Source organism: Peromyscus leucopus, chromosome 2 (genome assembly GCF_004664715.2).
Source record: "Peromyscus leucopus breed LL Stock chromosome 2, UCI_PerLeu_2.1, whole genome shotgun sequence".
NCBI lineage: Eukaryota > Metazoa > Chordata > Mammalia > Rodentia > Cricetidae > Peromyscus > Peromyscus leucopus.
In genome coordinates, this window is record NC_051064.1 from 119,213,283 (window position 1) to 119,231,058 (window position 17,776).

Below are 17,776 nucleotides of genomic sequence, written 5' to 3' on the forward strand. Positions count from 1 at the left end.
TCTCCAGAAAGAAGATGGGGCCCCACAACAACAACAATTCCACGTGGACAATAATAATATCATTAAGCTGACAAACATCATCCACAGATCAGCTTTGAACTACAAGGTGCTCAGAGCAATTTTGAGATGACTAGTTGAGATGATCCAGTCTCAAAGACTACTTGAATAAGGACTTGAGATAAACCCTGAACTTTGGCATTATACATGGACTGGATAATGAAGGATATAGTTACCTCTCCTAGAATTTGACAATTAACCTAAAATTTTTCTTTCAGGATAAAGAAAACTTCGCCCATACCCAGCAGGAAGCAATTTTAAGAATACGACACCCACATTCCCAAAGAGGTGGTGTGGGGCGGGTGGTTTTTTTGGTCTTTTTAATGGGTTTTGGGTCTGGGATAATTTTCAGTATTTAGGGGGGTTGGTTACAAGTTATTGTCAAGGGTTAAGAAAAAGGCTAAGCAAAGGAGATTAGATTTAAGGTTCTTGTTAAAAAAAAAAAGAAAGAAAGAAAAGAAAAAGACAATTACTAATACTTTACATTGGATTGAATTGTTTTATATTGTATACAAATTTGAAACTGATATTGTTAGAAAATAAATTTCTGATCCTTGAATGTTATTATTACCAACTACTAGGATATAAAGAAATGAAAGTTAGTAGTTAAACATTACAATAGAACTTGTAGTCATATTAGATATGTTTTAAAAATTGAGCAGAGATGTTTTAGACAGGTCATCTTCAAACCCTTCAGAGATCTACAGAATATGGCATTTAAAATGTTTTAATAACTCAGAAAATTTTTCTTTTTTGAGACATGTCAGCTCCTGGCAGTACTAATCTACTTCAGAGAAAATATGGACATTGAAGAAACTGCATATGGAGTCAACTTTCCTTGTGGCAAAAGTTAGCCACTGGACAACAAAGTATCCTCGAATCAACAGGACAAAATGGACAGACAGAACACGAAACAATGGAATACTGATTCTTGCCAAAACAAGTATGGTTATGGCTTTATCAAAAGGCATCTTCTGAGGCCAAGACAATATGGCCCCATCCCTGAAGTGGCCTTCGCATCCGGAAAAGGTACGGTGCCCTTTTCTTCGAAGGCAGCTTAACAGGCAGAGGGCCAATGGCTTCTGATGTGCAATGGAACAGTAGCTGAAAGTTCATGCCTCTCGAAAGTAGACTGGCATTTAATAAAGGGATGTGGAGAAGAAGGGGATGCTGAGATGAAGCCATATATACACAGCCAAGAAGAATGGACGGCTGAATTAAAAAACTGTCAACAATTTCCAGAATTTAAAAATCCTGAATCATGACAGGACACTAGTGGAATTCAGGTGTTTCTGGTACGTGGACTGCTCTCACCCAATGTGAGATTGAACTGTTGACCTTGTATACATCCTACTTCACAAATGAGTCTGTCAGATACACTAAGCCTATAGGCTGAAGATGATGCCCCAACACTGCGGAGAAACCTCAGGTGACTGCCCAGGCAGCTGGCTGTTTCTGTCAACTCACAAATTTTTTGGAAGTTGCTTGCATGCACTTCCTGTTTTTTATTTTTGTTAGCTAATATTATTTCCTTCTTGGGTCTCTGAGGGAGTTGAAGATTAGTTAGTTATGGTTGAAGATTAGTTACTTATAGTTGAAAATTAATTAGGATAGAAAGTGCATTAGATACATCTTGGATTTACCAAAATAGGATAGATAATGGAATTATTTTCTCTGATTTGTCCGATTCCTGTTTAGGTATTTATTATTTGTATATATTGTATATAGTTATTGTACTTTTGTATATAGTTTTTCTTTTGTTAGTTGTAACCTTTTGCTTTTTTTTATTAAAATAGAAAAGGGGAAATGTGGTGGTAATCTAAATTGTACTGAAATGTGATTTTGATTGTATGTTAATAAATAAAGTTGCCCGGGGGTCAGAGCTATTAGAGCCATAGCAAGAGTGTGGCGGTGGTGGTACACGCCTTTAATCCCATAGATATCTGTGTGTTCAGGGATATAGCCAGCATTGGAGACATATGCCTTTAAGACCTAGGGGGCTGTACATTCAGACAGTGACGAGGCAGTCACGTGTTTGGGTTTGCAACCAATGAGAAGGCAGAACAAAATACTTTAAATAGACGAACCGACAGGAAATAGAGTCTCCTTCGGGAAGCTGGGACACCGCAGGCGGAAGGGTGAGATTTTAGCTCTGAGCTCTGACCTCTCGGCTTTCTCTTTTGCATTATTTCTGTGTTTCTTATTTAATAAGACGGTTGGTTACATCTATATCACACAAGAATTACTAACTACAGGGGTAACAGGGCCCCAAGACCTTAGCACACCTGGTGGAAGTCCCATTCAATGTCCGTGTGCTGTGAAACTCCACACACACACACAGACTCACCACCTGCTGAAACCAAAACAAAGACCTAATCCATCAAAGAAAGAAAGAGAGAAAAGAAAAGAAAAAGGTCTGAAAAAAAGGAACAGACACCAGCTGAAGCAGGAAAAGAACAAAAGAGCAGAGGTTGGCCAGGTAGTGCCATCTTTGAGGTTGGAATGTGGTGCCTTGACCCAGGTCATGAGGTGTCTGCCCACCCAAGCAGCCAGGAGGAACAAGACTCTCTCAGCATCTTCTGAGGGGAGGCAGAAGGAGGGATCTCACTGAACCTCCTCTCCCCAGGGTCTCCCCTCCCCAGTGTCTCCCCTCCCTGGGGTCTCCCCTCCCCAGGGTCTCCTCTCCCCTGGGTCTCCTCTCCCCTCCCCAGGGTCTCCCCCCCCCCCTCCCCCCCCTCTCCCCCCCCCCCCCCCCCCCCCCCCCCCCCCCCCCCCCCCCCCCCCCCCCCCCCCCCCCCCCCCCCCCCCCCCCCCCCCCCCCCCCCCCCCCCCCCCCCCCCCCCCCCCCCCCCAGGGTCTCCCTCCCCTCTCCCCTCTCTCTCCTCCTCCCCAGGGTCTCCCCTCCCCAGGTCTCCCCTCCCCAGGGTCTCCTCTCCCCTCCCCCCCCCCCCCCCCAGGGTCTCCCTCCCCAGGGTCTCCCCTCCCCAGGGTCTCCTCTCCCCTCCCCAGGGTCTCCTCTCCCTAGGGTCTTCCCCTCCCCAGGGTCTCCCCTCCCCAGGGTCTCCTCTCCCCTCCCCTCCCCTCCCCCCCGGTCTCCCCTCCCCCCCCCTCCCCGTCTCCCCTCCCCAGTCTCCCCTCCCCAGGGTCTCCTCTCCCCCAGGGTCTCCCCTCCCAGGGTCTCCCTCCCCAGGGTCTCCTCTCCCAGGTCTCCTCTCCCCTCCCCAGGGTCTCCTCTCCCCAGGGTCTCCTCTCCCCAGGGTCTCCCTCCCCAGGGTCTCCCTCCCCAGGGTCCTCCTCCCCAGGGTCTCCCTCCTCCCCAGGGTCTCCTCTCCCTCCCCAGGGTCTCCCTCCCCAGGGTCTCCCTCCCCAGGGTCTCCTCTCCCCAGGGTCTCCCTCCCCCAGGGTCTCCTCTCCCCTCCCCAGGGTCTCCTCTCCCCTCCCCAGGGTCTCCTCTCCTCCCCAGGGTCTCTCTCCCTCCCAGGGTCTCCCCTCCCCAGGGTCTCCCTCCCCAGGTCTCCCTCCCCAGGGTCTCCCCTCCCCAGGGTCTCCTCTCCCCTCCCCAGGGTCTCCTCTCCCCAGGGTCTCCCTCCCCAGGGTCTCCTCCCTCCCCAGGGTCTCCTCTCCCCAGGGTCTCCTCTCCCAGTCTCCCTCCCCAGGGTCTCCTCTCCCCAGGGTCTCCCTCTCCCCAGGGTCTCCTCTCCCCAGGGTCTCCCTCTCCCCAGGGTCTCCTCTCCCCAGGGTCTCCTCTCCCCAGGGTCTCCCTCCCCAGGGTCTCCCCTCCCCAGGGTCTCCCTCTCCCCTCCCCAGGGTCTCCCTCCCCAGGGTCTCCCCTCCCCAGGGTCTCTCCCTCCCCAGGCTCCCTCCCCAGGTCCCTCCCCCTTCCCCTCCCCAGGGTCTCCTCTCCCCTCCCCAGGGTCTCCCTCCCCTAGGTCTCCCCTCCCCAGGGTCTCCTCTCCCAGGGTCTCCTCTCTCCTCTCCCTCAGGGTCTCCTCTCCCCTCCCCAGGGTCTCCTCCTCCCCAGGGTCTCCCCTCCCAGGGTCTCCTCTCCCCAGGGTCTCCCTCCCAGGGTCTCCCTCCCATGGGTCCCTCTCCCCAGGGTCTCCCCTCCCCAGGGTCTCCTCTCCCTCTCCCTGGGTCTTCCCCGCTCCCCCCCAGGGTCTCTCAGGTTCCTTCCCCGGGTCTCCCTCCCAGGCTCCTAGGGTCTCCCTCCCCTCTCCCCTCCCCAGGGTCTCCTCTCTCCCCTCCCCCCCGTCTCCCCTCCCCAGGGTCTCCTCCTCTCCCTCCCCACTCCCTCCGGTCTCTTCAGGGTTCTCGTCTCTCCCAGGGTCTCCCTCCCACGTCCCCCCCCCCCCCCCCTCCCCAGGGTCTCTCCTCCCCAGTCTCTCCTCCCAGGGTCTCCCCTCCCCAGGGTCTCCTCTCCCCTCCCCAGGGTCTCTCCTCCCCAGGGTCTCTCCTCCCCAGGTCTCTCCTCCCAGGGTCTCCTCCTCCCAGGGTCTCCCTCTCCCCTCCCCAGGTCTCTCCTCTCCCTCCCAGGGTCTCCTCTCCCCTCCCCAGGGTCTCCCCTCCCCTAGGTCTTCCCCTCCCCAGGGTCTCCTCTCCCCAGGTCTCCCCTCCCAGGGTCTCCCTCCCCAGGGTCTCTCTCCCCTCCCCGGGGTCTCCCTTCCCCGGGTCTCCCCTCCCCGGGGTCTCCCTTCCCCGGGGTCTCCCTCCCCGGGTTTCCCTCCCCGGGTCTCCCCTCCCGGGTCTCCCCTCCTCGGGTCTCCCCTCCCCCGGGTCTCCCCTCCCCTCCCAGGGTCTCCTCTCCCCTCCCCAGGGTCTCCTCCTCCCCAGGGTCTCCTCTCCCCTCCCCAGGGTCTCCTCTCCCCAGGGTCTCCCTTCCCCAGGGTCTCCTCTCCCAGGGTCTCCCCTCCCCTCCCCAGGGTCTCCCCTCCCCAGGTCTCCTCTCCCAGGGTCTCCCCTCCCCAGGGTCTCCCCTCCCCGGGGTCTCCCCTCCCCGGGTCTCCCCTCCCCTCCCCGGGTCTCCTCTCCCCTCCCCAGGCTCTCCTCTCTGGGAAAGCTCTTGTCCTTGCTCCGTCTCTTCACGCTCACCCAACCAGATGTCCCCTACTTACTGCTTGTAGGCTATGAGATCTGATGACTCTTGTCCCAGAATGTCTCCTACCCAGGCCTGCTTCACTCTATGAGTTTCTGACTGGAGTTGACTGGCTTTGATTTTGGAAGTGAGTTATCGCTGAGATAAAAGTTCCTGGAGGAGTGGATTCTGGCTCCTGAGAGGAAGTCTACGCCTGAGGAGGAGGAAGTGGCTGAAGAAAACACAGGTGAGGGCAGAGGGAGCACTGTGAATTGTCCCACCCTCCTGAATGGGTCCAGGCTTATGAGCACCTTACATGTAGTTAGTTACCACAGAAAGAAAGAGGCTCCTGGTTAAAAAAGGGTGGGCATGGTTGCCTCCATGGCTCACACGCCTGGGCTCCCTCACTGTGTGAAATCTTCAGATTCTGTGACCCAGAAAGAAGACCTCACCAGAGTCTGCCCCTTCGTCTTATCCTTCATAGCCCCCACAACAGGGAGCCTAAGACATTTTCATCCTTTGCAAATGACCAGTTTGGGGTATTTGGCTGTGGGCAGAAAGAAGAGAAGCTTCTCTCTCAGTCTCAGTTTTAAGGTGGATTTGAATCATTCAGTTAATGAGGTCTCACCAGAGGTGACCCCAGAAGGCCTAGATAGAAGAGTCGGAGCGGCAATTGTGTTGCGGAGAGAGATGGGCAAGGGAACACACTATTTTTGCTCAGATTGTTTCTTTGTATTTGTGAGTGTGTGTGAGTGAGTGTGTGTGAGTGTGTGTGAGTGTATGTGTGAGTGTGTGTGAGTGAGTGTGTGTGTATGTGTGTGAGTGTATGTGTGAGTGTGTGTGTGTGAGAGTGTGTGTGAGAGTGTGTGTGTGTGAGTGTGTGTGTGAGTGTGTGTGAGAGTGTGTGTGTGAGTGTGTGTGAGAGTGTGTGTGAGTGAGTGAGTGTGTGTGTGTGTAGATCAGAGAACAACTTGCAGGAGTCAGTTCTCTCCTTCCACACTGTGGTTCCCAGGGACAGGACTTAGGTCTGCAGGTGTAGTGACAGGCATCCTTAACCACTGAGCCATTCCCATGGATTGTTTCTCAGAAGCTTGAGTGGAAAGTCTGTGACCTCATTTTGGTGCCCCTCTGAAGTAAACAATTGTCAAAGCCTGGATTCTGACCTTGGCCAACTTTGCCAGTAGAACAGAGATTAAAACTTCCTGGTGTGTCCTCCTGTGAGGACGGAATGTTCCACTCCAGAGTGAGGCGGTTTAGGGAAATCCACCCATCATCCAGTGAACCACATACCCCCAGAGCATGAGACCAGGGCCAAGGGGGAGGGGCGGGAGGAGGAGGCTGCTGAGAGGGAAGCCTCCATCCTTCTACTTAGGTAACGGAGGATAGTCCAGAGTGCTGGTCAGTAGGCCGGAGTCCCCGGCTCACACAGCTAACAGAGGTCTGTGCCCAGAACTGCCATCCACACCGCAGTGAGACAAGGGGCCTCCAGATGACACAGCCAGACAGTGGAGCACATCCAACACTCAAGAAGGAGAAGCAGGAAAAACAAGAGCTCGGGGCCAACCTCGAGGCAAACTTCGAGGACAGCCAGGGCTATAGGAGACCTTATCTCGAGCTAAATTAAATAAACTGTAAGCCTGACGTGGTGGTTCATGCCTGTAACCCCACCACGTGGAGAGAGGTATGGGGGTGGCTACAATGACATCAGCCAGGTTCACATAATGAGTTCTTGGCTGAGAATCCCAGCTGTAGCCAAGATGAAGAATCAACCAAAATTTCCATTAACGATGGATGAATTCAGCTAGGTGGTGGTGGCACACACCTTTAATCCCAACGCTCCGGAGGTAGAGTTGGATCTCTGTGAGTTCCAGGCCAGCCTGGTCTCCAGGACAGCCAGCCAGTGCTGTCACACAGAGAAGCTCTGTCTTGACAAACAAAAAACCAAAAAGGGTGAATAAAGAAAATGGGAGGGGGCAGGGTTCAGCCTTTTTGTTTTGTTTTGTTTTTGTTTTTGTTTTCAAGACAGTCCTGGCTGTCTGGAACTCACTCTGTAGACCAGGCTGTCCCCAAACTCACTGAGATCCACCTGCCTCTGTCTCCCAAGTGCTGGGATTAAAGGTGTGCACCACCATCATCTACCTAGGATTCAGCTTTGAAAAGAGGAATTTCTGTGATTTGTGATAACAAATGGAGAACACTGTTAAGTGAAATAAGCCAGGCACTGGAAGACCAGTACTTCGCGGATCCTGCTCACACATGGAGACTAAAAGTCTTGAAGTCATAGGAATAGAGAGAATGACAGTTCCAAAGGCTGGGGCTGGAGGGAAATAGTTGGTCAAAGATGAGACAGTTTCAGACAGACCGGAGATAGGAATTTTGAGACCAAACGCACAGTGGGGAGGCCACTGTGCACCTCAAAATAACCAAACAAGTACATACCATGTGTCTCACTACAGAAATGATAAGCATGGAGAGAGAGAGACTTCATCAGTTAAAAGCACATACTGTTCTTGCAGTGAACCTGAAAATGGTTCCTAGCACCCACTTGATCTCCAGCTCCAGGTGAGTCTATGTTCCCTTCTTCAGGCTCCTGCACTCAGCAGCGCGCGCGCACACACACACACACACACACACACACACACACACACACAGGAGTAAAATAAGAAGCTGGCGGGTGGCCTTTAATCCCAGCAGCACTTAGGAGGCAGAGGAAGGCAGATTTCTGAGTTTGAGGACAGCGTGGTCTAAAAAGCGAGTTCCAGGACAGCTAGAGCTACACAGAGAAACCCTGTCTTCAAAAACCAAAAACTGAAAAAAAGGAAAAACAAAACAACAACAAAAAAAAAAAAAAAACTTCAATAAGTGGTTACTTGGGCAGTATCCATTGCTTGTAGTGATGAGTTAATAAAGGCATTTTTGTACCTCATGTACTTGGACCATATTTCTCTTTTCTTCCCTCTCCCATTCTTTCCCTAGTCTCAACTCAACCTTTATGTCCTATATACGTATATAATTTTATGTCTCTATAAAATCTGGGACCCGCCGGGCGGTGGTGGCGCATGCCTTTAATCCCAGCACTCGGGAGGCAAGAGCCAGGTGGATCTCTGTGAGTTGGAGGCCATCCTGGGCTACAGAGTGAGTTCCAGGAAAGGCGCCAACACTACACAGAGAAACCCTGTCTCAAAAAACAAAAACAAAACAACAACAACAAAAAATCTGGGACCTCATCTATTGATTACACCAAAAGGCAATACTGATGAGAGAACTGGATGATTATAAACAGAAGTAACACCCCAATTTCTCACAATAAAAAACAGATCAAAGACTTACATGTAAGACCAAAAACCACTGTGAATCTCTCTCTCTCTCTCTCTCTCTCTCTCTATATATATATATATATATATATATATATATGAATATGTATATATATATCAGTGAAACCACTGATACATATCAGACAATTTTAGATATATAATTAGTCTGTGCAAGGATGTTTTTGGCTATGCCCTCAGGAGAATAAGCTATAAAATGAAAATGGACCATTGATATTAACGGCAAACTAAAATCTTCTGGACAGTGACATCACCATTTCAAGTACAGACAACCTCAGAGGGTAAGAAATACAATGTGCTCACACAACCAACAATCTACTGCTTTCCAAAATATATAAAGAACTCAGGCACTTCAATAGCAAAAACAAATAAGAAATATAATTTGAAACCAGACAAATGACCTAAATAAACATTTCTTAAGAGGATATTCAAATGGCCAACAAGTATATGAAGGAAAATGCTCAGTGTCACTAACCAGGGAAGTAAAAATCAAAACCATTATGAGATATGAGTCCATTCTACTCAGAATGACTGTTATCCAAAAGACAAAGATTGGACCAGATGTGGTGGAGAATGCCTTTGACCCCAGCACTGAAGAGGCAGAGGCAGGCCTATCTCTATGAGTTCAAGGCCAGCCTGGTCTATATAGCAAGTTCCAGGACAGCCAGTGATATATAATTTGACTCTATCCCCCCAACCCCAAAAAATTAAACCAAAACCAAAAGTCAAAAATTAGCAAATACTGGCAAGGACATGGAGAAGGGGAATCTCACTTGCTGGTGGAAATGTAAACCACACAACCATGATAGAAAACAATATGGAGCTCGTTCGCAGAACAGAGCTACCACGTGATCCAGCAACCCCACCAGTGGGTATGCAGAGGAACTGCAATCTGTGCATCGATGACATCTGCACCCCCATGTTTGAGGCAGTAACATAAAGACTCAATCCACGTGTCCCCCAGCTTATGAATGGATGAAGATGCATGTTATATACACAATGGGATACTGTTTGGCTACAGAGGGATGATGTTCTGGTAACTTGGGGTGGGATTCTGGGATATTATTGAGTGAAATAAATCAGTCTAGAAAGAAAAATACTGTGTATTCTCACTTACATGTGGAAAGTTGATTTCAAAAAGTAGAGTAGTGGTTAGTGGTTACCAGAGCCTCAGAAGGAAGGAGTGGAGAGAGGATGTTCAGTGGATGGAGGAATATGCTTGGACTAGAAGAGTGTGTGTGTGTGTGTGTGTGTGTGTGTGTGTGTGTACAAACTCATGTGTGTGTATGTTTGTGGGGTCCCTATAAGCATCACAGACAGTAGGGAAATGATCTAGGTCATAGAAGAAAGAAAACTCAGCCGGGCGCTGGTGGTGCACGCCTTTAATTCCAGCACTTGGGAGGCAGAGCCAGGCGGATCTCTGTGAGTTTGAGGCTAGCCTGGTCTACAAAGCAAGTTCCAGGATAGCCAGGGCTACACAAAGAAACCCTGTCTCAACAAAACTAAAAAAGAAAAACTCAGTTGAGCCAGACTTAGTTGGTGCTGGTTCAAACTTCAGGAGTCTGACTCCAGGACAGTTTATTTTAGACATATTTAAGTAAAATTTAATTTTTGAAAAGAGTTTCCTGATAACAATCATCTCAATCCTATGTGCACAATGAAGCTTAAGACACGGCTACTTCAAAACTCTTTTTTTTTTTTTTTTTTTTTTTTTGGTTTTTCGAGACAGGGTTTCTCTATGTAGCTTTGAGCCTTTCCTGGAACTCACTTGGTAGCCCAGGCTGGCCTCAAACTCACAGAGATCCGCCTGCCTCTGCCTCCCAAGTGCTGGGATTAAAGGCGTGTGCCACCACCACCCGGCCGAGATTAAGGTTTTTTTTTTTTTTTTCTTTTCTTTTCTTTTTTCCAAGACAGGGTTTCTCTGTGTAGCTTTGTGCCTTTCCTGGAGCTCACTTGGTAGCCCAAGGCTGGCCTCGAACTCACAGAGATCTGCCTGGTTCTGCCTCCCGAATGCTGGGATTAAAGGCGTGTGCCACCACCACCCGACTTCAAAACTCTCTTGCAGCAGGCATGGTGGCACACGCCTTTAATCCCAGCACTCGGGAGGCAGAGGGAGAAACCCTGTCTCAAGAAACAAAACAAACAAACAAAAACTCTTTTGCAAAGTATACGTGACCTCTATCATGAAGATGGGTTCTATAGCTTAAGGGCCCAGATCTGGTGTGGTCTCTGAGATAGCTTAGGTATCAGCAGGCTATATAACGTATATATACGTGATAATCTCCCCTAAGGATGAGTTCTGTTGAAACAAAGATAAAGATAAAGGTCTAGGGAGGGAGAGTTTGGGATAAACTGCTAAGGGATTTGGGTGAGCTGGCTCCACAGATAGCCAAGGTCACCAGGCAATTAACACTCCCGGCCTTCTGGGTGGAACTCAGGTATTCCTTCCCTCCATTGAGGAGACACCCATCATGATTAGCATTCCTGGTTTCCTCAGTGCTTAGCTGTGAGCACTTATGCCTTTTTTTTTTTTTTTTTTTTTTTTTTTTTGGTTTTTTCGAACAGGGTTTCTCTGTGTAGCTTTGTGCCTTTCCTGGAACTCACTTGGTAGCCCAGGTTGGCCTCCAACTTACAGAGATCCACCTGGTTCTGCCTCCTGAGTGCTGACACTTGTGTCTTCTACGTATATTCATGTGTGTGTGTGTGCATGTATGCTCGCACTGGGGTTACAGACACATTCCACTGAAACTTGGCTCGTACGTGGGTGTTGGGGATCTGAACTCAGCTCCTCATGCGTGTGCAGCCAGAGATTTACCCACAGAGCCATCTCCCCAGCCCAGGGCCATAGCTTCTAATGCCCTATAGCACAGAAGGGTGACTGTGGTTGGCAACTGTTTATTTCAAACTGGCTAGTAGGGGCTTCAGGGTGTAGCTCGGTGATAAAGCATACACCGAGGCTCTGGGTTCTATCCCCAGCACCCGGTTCCCGAAAGGAAAGAGACAGAAGAAAAAAGAAGAGAAAGTCCCAACGGAAGGAAATGGCATGTGTCTGAGGTGACAGATGTCACCCCAATGTAACCATTTGCACATAGAATATATGCATGGAAATGTCACACTGTACCCCAGATAGAAGTATAATTATTATGTGTCAATTAAAGTTTTTTAAATATAAGCCAGGCAGTGGTGGTGCACCTTTAATCCCAGCACCTGGGAGGCAGAGGCCGGCGGATCTCTGAGTTTGAGGCCAGCCTGGTCTACAGAGTGAGAGACAGTCAGGGCTGCACAAAGAAATCCTGTCGAAAAACAAAAGCAAACAAATAAAAACAACAACAAAACCCCCAACTTTTAAAAGTTTATTGTTTATGTATTATTATTACATGTGTGAGAGATTGTGGGTATATGTGTGAAAACCTTGGACAACTTTCAGGAGTTGGTATTCTCACTCCACTGTGGACTCCCGGGATGGAGCTCAGGCCCTCAGGCGTCCATCGAAAGCGCACTCACTGGGCCAGCTCTCAGGCTCTCATTTTTGTTTTGTTTTTGAGACAGGGTCTCTCTATAAAGCCCTGACTGTCCTGAACTAGGATTTACCCATATTGAACCTGAGTGTGGTGTCGGACACGTATAATCTCAGGAGACTGAGGCAGGAAGGTCATGATTTTGAGAGCAGCCTAGACCGCATAGTGAGACTTATCACGGAAACAAGTGATTATCCACGTTGTGGTGTGTGAGGAATATTATTCATTTTTAAATACAGTCCAGTCTTCTATTCCACACTATACCCATTCTGTGTGGTCCTGCTATTTGAATCATTCCTTCTCTCTCTGTCTCTCTCTCTCTCTCTCTTCTCTCTCTCTCTTCTCTCTCTCTCTCTCTCTCTCTCTCACACACACACACACACACACACACACACACACACACACGCACAGTGCTACCATCAACATTCTTTCATGCACATGCAAGACTTGGGCCCTGCTATGACTTGAATACAAAGCATTCCTTCAAAAGGCTCATCTGTGGAAGGTTTGGCCCCCAGACTAAACCACACGGTGATGGTTTAATTTACACGCCCACCATTAGTACAAAAGAGAGCTCACTGACTAGTATTGTCTTCAGAACACAGTGTCAGCTGGGCACCATGGTACACGCCTTTAATCCCAGCACTTGGGAAGCAGAGTCAGGCAGATCTCTGAGTTCGAGGCCTGCCTTGTCTACAGAGCTAGTTCCAGGACAGTCAGGGCTACAGAGAGACTTTGTCTCAAAATGAAATAAAATAAACCATAAAAAAATAAAGCCAGGTGAATGTGGTGGCATGGGTGTGTAACTCCAGCATTCCTACAGAGGGAAGATAAGCCAGAATTGCTGGGAGCTCACAGATGGGCTAGCCTGGAGTATGCACCTCAAACCACAAACACCGGAGTATGCACCTCAGGAAGCTCACAGACGGGCTAGCCTGGAGTATGCATCACAGCAGAAGCTACCAGAGACTCGAAAAGAAGGCGGGACCAACTAGATGGCTCAGCTGCTAAGGGACTTGCTGCCAAGTCTGACAAGTTGAATTTTATTCTTGGGGCTCACATGTAAGGAAAGTGTTCTCTGGCCTTCACACGCATGCTGCGGGACATAAGCACCTGCACGCACACACAAACATGAACATACACACACAGGCACACTAATGAAATAAACACTTAAAAAAGACTTAGGTTGGCGTGGGAGAGATTGCTCAGTGGCTGTGGAGGACCAGGGCAGCTTCAGTTCTTGGCACAGCAACTACCTGGTAAGTCACAGCTGTCTGGAACTCTCATTTCAGGGGATCTGAACTCTTCTGACCTGAGGGCACTACATGTACATGGTACATTTAAACACACACAAACAAAACACCCATACACATCAATCTGAAAAAAAAAAAAAAAAAAGACTTAGGACGATTTGCTGAAATCTGCACTGCTTTGGGATTGACTTGTCTGGGCATCAGGGAATGAAGGAATAACAGCCACTCAGAAAAGCTGGGGTTGGGTGGTCCTGCTGAGACTCTGAGAGCCACCGGCAGGGGAGACTTAGCCCCTTTATTATATACAGCCAAAGGAGGAGGTGAGCTAGCAGATCTCGGTAGGGGGTCTCTGTAGTGGCTGCCATCGTCAGATGGAGCCCTGAGGCTGATACTTTCTGCACGTACTGTTTTTAGCTAAAGGCCAATCATTCATTACCATCCCGACTCCCACCCAACCCGGGGAAAGCCTTGCCATTCCCATGAACCTGAGGCGTTGGTATCCTTGACATGGTGGTCCTCATTCATACACAGGGGCATTTGCTCCCCACACTGATTATAGCCATCAACACAGAAAACAAGATATTTTAAAACTTGCTCCAGGGGCTGGAGAGATGGCTCAGTGGTTAAGAGGACTAGCTGCTCTTCCAGAGGTCCCAGGTTCCATTCTCAGCACCCACATGGCACTCACAGGCGGCTCCAAGGGGATCTGACGCCCTCTTCTGGCCTCCAAGGGTATTGCATCAACATGTTGCACAGACTTACATTCAGGCAGACACTGATATGCATAAAATAAAAATAAATAAAATTTAAAAAAATAACAAAATGATAAAAAATTCCCCCAGGTGTCAACCCCTCAAAGTAATCACTCTCAGCTAGAAATATTATTCCCATTCTAAGTATTTTTTCTACAGATTTATTTTCTGTATAAGGAGAGTTATGGAGTGTTTTATAATGCACCACATGAAGCAGCATCCTGCAGTCAGTGCATTGCGATTGACTAACAGATTTGATATTTGGTTCACATTTGCTGTTCCATCTGTGACTTTGGCCTGAGCCCTTAGAAGGTTCAGTAGCCAAATGTCTTCAGTCTCGTTTCTGACATCTTAGTCACTAAAGAACATTTTTAATGCTTCAGAGTAAGATGGTATCATACTGCTTATTTTAAACCTGCTAATTGTATGTACAAAGCAATGAGGAAGAATTTTCAAATATGGATTTAATATTTTTTTTTTTTTTTTAGATAGTTGTCATGTGGCCTACTTTGTTCTTGAACTCAACATGTGGCCAGGAAGACCCTGAATTCCTCCCCATCCTCCTTCCTCCAAATTCTGGGATTAGAAACTCGTGCCTCTGTGGCCAGCCTTCCAATACTTAAAAATAAAAAACAGATAAAAATTTACCACATTTTTTCCTTGTGCTGGAGATGAAATCAGGAACTTGAATATGCTTAAGAAGTCCTAAATACCAGCAATTAAAAATGATTAATTATTCCTGTGTGTGTGTAGGTGTAGCACAGTATCGTATGAAGGTCGGAACACAGCTCTGTGGAGCTGGTCCTCTTCTTCCACCTTTGGGCAAGCCCTGGGTATTGAATTCAAGATGCCAGAGAAAGTGTGCTAACCGGGTATCTTTTTTTTTTTTTTTTTTAGACTTATTTATTATGTATACAGTGTTCTGTCTGCATGTCTGCCTGCAGGCCAGAAGAGGGCGCCAGATCTCATTGCAGATGGTTTCAAGCCACCATGTAGGTGCTGGGAATTGAACTCAGGACCTCAGGAGGAACAGCCAGTGAGTGCTCTTAACCTCTGAGCCATCTCTCCAGCCCCTGTATATGTTTTAAAACCGAGAAGTGTTTGCAAGAACTTGAATAATGCAAATCAAAACACCAGAGTTATTATATATCATAATCCCATTTGCCAAATAGTTTGACTAATACTATTCATAAAATTAATGAAATAATCTCAATAGTTATATTGGTCCTGTTTATTATACCTAGAAAAATAAAAATATAGCCTGCACACAAAGGAGAAGGTATTTACACTGTAATCAGTAAAGCCTTAATAATTAGTACATATAGATAATACCCATAAAACAGTAAGAAGGGGCCTGGAGAGATGGCTCAGAGGTTAAGAGCACTAGCTGCTCTTCCAGAGGTCCTGAGTTCAATTCCCAACAACCACATGGTGGCTCACAACCATCTGTAATGAGATCTGGTGTCCTCTTCTGGCCTGCAGTCATACATGCTGTATACATAATAAATAAATAAATTTTAAAAAAAAAAAATTAAGAAAAGGTCAGACGGTGGTGGCGCACGCCTTTAATCCCAGCACTCGGGAGGCAGAGCCAGGTGGATCTCTGTGAGTTCAAGGCCAGCCTGGTCTACAGAGCGAATTCCTGGACAGGCACCAAACCTACACAGAGAAACCCTGTCTCGAAAAACAAACAAACAAAAACAAAAAAGAACCTTGGGGTTGGGGATTTAGCTCAGTGGTAGAGCGCTCGCCTAGCAAGCGCAAGGCCCTGGGTTCGGTCCTCAGCTCTGGAAAAAAAAAAAAGAGAAAATGTTCAATTGAATTCATATCAGAGAAATGTAAATGAAGACTAGAATGAAATATCACATACGTTCACTCAATTATAACTATGATGCTCTATGCATGTATGTATGTATGTATGTATGTATGTATGTATGTATTTTGAGACAGGGTCTCTCTACATAGCTCTGGCTATGCTAGAACTCACTCTGTAGACCAGGCTGGCCTCCGACCATATAGATTCACCTGCCTCTGCTGGGATTAAAGGCTGGTTCTATTTTCTTTAGTTTATTTCTTTATGTTGGTTCTGGGGACAGAGCTTGGTTTATCGGGCTTGCGCAGCAAATGCTTCCCCCCCCCCACCAAGCCATCTTGCAGGCCTCAGCATGTCTTTCAATTAAAGTTTAGTTAAGAGTCTCTCTGCACTTGCTATATTGGTAATTGTTTATTTAACAATACATTTGACTGGTTTTGAGGCTCTTTGCTCTTTAGTCTACTATGACTTCCTCGGTTTCCAGCGACTTTTCTCATTCTTTTTTTTCTATTTATGTATTCATTTATTTGAGACAGGGTCTCACTATGTAGCCCTGGCTAGTCTGGATCCCTGTATGTAGACCAGGCTGTCCTTGGGAGCACACAGAGATCCAGGTGCTAAGACTAAAGGTGTGCGCCCCAGGCCCAACTCTTCATTCTTTTCAGCTGTTCTAGGAAGGACTCATTGGGCAGCTAGGCTGATAGTCTCCATCTGTCCACATGTCACTTTCCACCTTCTCCTAGCCTGCTCTGCGCCCCCACCCCACCCCACCCCGCCCCACACACACTATGATCCCATCATGCTTCCTAACAGCAGCCAAGCGGGTCTGGCTTCTGCTTCTCTGATCAGTATCATCTAACATCAGTCCAAACCCAGTCCCGCTGACTAAGACGCTGACCAGCCAGCCACCTCCGAGGTGTGTGCGCGCCCCGCTCCAGCGGCAAGCCACGTGTGTCCCGCTTTCGTTAACTACAGGTCTGCCCCGAATAGCCTTTCGCCTATTTTGCTGATAAACTTTGATCTACTATGCAAACTCATTCCTCCTGAATCAGTGGATGAAGAAAGAAAACCTCAAACAAAAAACTAGAGTGTGCTTGACCCTTGTCTGTTTGTTTTGGGTCACAGCACTGGGGTCAAATCCAGGGCTTGGCACAAGAGAGGCAAGAACTCTACCTCTGAGCCCCAAACCGCGCCCCACAATAGAGGGTAGTAATCTTGCCAGGCAGTGATGGTGCACCCCTTTAATCCCAGCACTCCAGAGGAAGAGGCAAGTGGATTTTTGTGAGTTCAAGGCCAGGCTGGGCTTCAAAGCAAGAATCTGTTTTGTAAAAAGTAATAAGTGTGTGTGGGGGGTGGGGGGCTCAGCAGATAAAGATGCTTGCTGCCAATCCCAATCACTTGAATTTGATCCCTGGAACTCACATGGAGAAAGGAGAGAACTGACTCCTACAGGTATCTTCTGGTCTGTGCGCCTGCGTGTACACACACACACACACACACACACACACACACACACACACACCCTCCAACCACACACACAAAGTAAACAGATAAACTGGAGTATGGTATATGTGTGTGATGTATAGATCAGATAACAATGTGTGGAAGTCAGTTCTCCCATTCTGCCCTGTGAGTTCCTGGGTCAGGTTGATGACAAGCACCCTTACCTGGTGGGGCATCTTCCTGGCACTCATTTGTTTTTTGGTTGTTTTTTTGTTTGTTTGTTTTTTGATATATATATATTCAGGTTCTCTCTAATGCAGACCAGGCCCATAGAGATCTTCCTGTCTCTGCCTCCTGAGTGCTGGGATCAAAGACATGTACCCCTACTCCTAGTTAATCATTTCATTTTTGAGAGTAAAGTGATAAATGACCAACTGTTAGGTACAGTTGTCTGTTTTCCTCTTCATTGGTTTTTCTTTATAACTTTTGGGGCTATCTAGCCATATCTATTTATTTATAGCTCTCTATATAGCATTG

General features: G+C 48.0%; 1 long non-coding RNA gene across 1 annotated transcript; it reads left to right on the top strand.

Moving 5' to 3' along the window:
- The first annotated feature begins 2,158 nt into the window (after positions 1 to 2,158).
- LOC119087353 lies at positions 2,159 to 7,619 on the top strand. The gene is made up of 3 exons (XR_005090763.1): positions 2,159 to 2,195; positions 5,223 to 5,375; positions 7,585 to 7,619. It is a non-coding gene; the product is annotated as an uncharacterized LOC119087353 (long non-coding RNA).
- Positions 7,620 to 17,776: the final 10,157 nt, after the last annotated feature.